The sequence below is a fragment of the Cyprinodon variegatus genome, unplaced genomic scaffold, assembly GCF_000732505.1.
Source record: "Cyprinodon variegatus isolate N-32 unplaced genomic scaffold, C_variegatus-1.0 Scaffold700, whole genome shotgun sequence".
Taxonomy (NCBI): domain Eukaryota; kingdom Metazoa; phylum Chordata; class Actinopteri; order Cyprinodontiformes; family Cyprinodontidae; genus Cyprinodon; species Cyprinodon variegatus.
In genome coordinates, this window is record NW_015151153.1 from 289,603 (window position 1) to 291,558 (window position 1,956).

Here is a 1,956-nt window from a genome sequence, read left to right on the forward strand (position 1 = left end):
CTGATGGCAGCAGCACAGCTGATATTTCTCTCCGTTTTGGAAGGAGATCAGACCGAGAATCTGTACAGAGAGACCAGCAGAGGCTGCCGTATGACGGTACCAGCTTTTAAGCTAAAGGAGCCAATGATAATTGATATAATGGTCCTTTTAAGACTAAATTAAAACGGCGTTTTTAAAGGCCATCTACAAATCTCTTAAGATTATTCCCCACTTCATCCTATATCAACATTATGTTTTCTATCTTCTGTTTTGTTTAAAGTTTAAACAAATTCTTCTTCAACAAACGTCACAGTCAGATCTGGTCCGTCATTGTTTGTTTAAAAAAACAAGACAAAAAAGCTCAGATTTTTCCATCCCAGCAACCAATACAAAGCACACTTTGCAATCGTGCCCATAAGAAGCGCATCCATTTGCATTGCAGCGCTCCAGAATGCACCTCTACATAGGGATAACATATAAATTGATTGCTTCGGGCACTAGAATAGCGTTTGGTTTGAACGAACAATAAGATGTCGTTAAAAGGCTGCAGTCAGGCTGTCAGCTTCAATTTAAACATGAATGTTAAAAGCTCTCACTATAATGACCCTGTCAATATTTAATACTAACTCAATATTTCTCAGTTAATTGATTAATTTAAAAATATATACTTTGATTAAATTAACTTTCTAGATAAACAAACATATGGAACTTCAAAAGTCAATTGGAAAAAGCTTTTTGCACATTTAATGACAGAAACTTAAAAAATATATCTAGTGATGGTCACATAATTAGACCGTGTGACCGTCTAGTGGTTAGAGCAGCGGGCTTGAGCTCTGAGAAGGTTGCAAGTACCCAGTTCAATCCCCACAGCCTGTCCTCTGGGTCCCTGAACAAGACCCTTTAGCCCACACTGCTCCCTGGGTGCTGCACAATGGCAGCCTACTGCTGAATAAGTGTATAGGTATATTGCTCCAGTGTGAGATTATTAAAGTTCAATCATATTATGATTGATATATCTATTATAAGTAATTCAATTCAAAAACATGAACCATGTATATTATATTTAATCATTACACACAGACTGATATTTGCCAAGAGTTCATTGCATGTAGATTTATAACTCACAACTAACCTTGGTATTTTGTTTTAAACATCCTTAAATGTTCCTTTTGTCTGTCAGAGGAGTGAAAAGCTAAAAACATCTCTGAAAAACCTCTTGATTGAATTCTTGTTTTTGCAGTTTTTGAAGTATGAATGTTTGATTTTGATTTATTTCTGCTGTCCCTTAAATGTAAAAAAACAAAGGGCAGTAATTTAACTGTTATTTTCATTAATTAGATCCTCTGTGGTAGAACTACAACTATTGGATCATTGAGGATGGATCATAGATGTTGCTTAGAAGCACAACATGAAGCTGAATGTTTTCAGTGAGACTGTCGAACCTCAAATGCATCAGATTTGAGAGTTACCTGTTTTACCTATTTCACACTTTCTTCTCAAATGTTTATGCTTAATAAATAGCTATCGATATCATCCCTCCCTCCACACCGAGAAAATGAGCTTCCTTGCTTCGGAGTCCAACAGACAGAAGATGTTCTGACACTTTCACAATGCCAACTTTTCTGAGACACTCAGAATAACCAAAAATAGATCCAGATTGATTTTAAAAGCATATTGTGAATTTGCTCTCCAGAAGTTCCTTTAGAAATCTATGAATATAAGATCAGATTCATCTGCATCTGCCTGATTTCACTTCTCATAACTGATGATGTATCTGGGAAAGTTTTATGTAGTTTACCTGTTAGTAGTGCAATCTGTTCAGAAATCTTAACTATATGAGGAAATGTCTAGATTTCAGTGAGCATTAGAATATGCTTTAAAGGTTTTTATCGAGGCCCTGAAGTGCAAACCATAGCTAATAATAAAAAGCATTGAATAATAATAATGACGGTCATATATTCAACCACATTAAAGTTT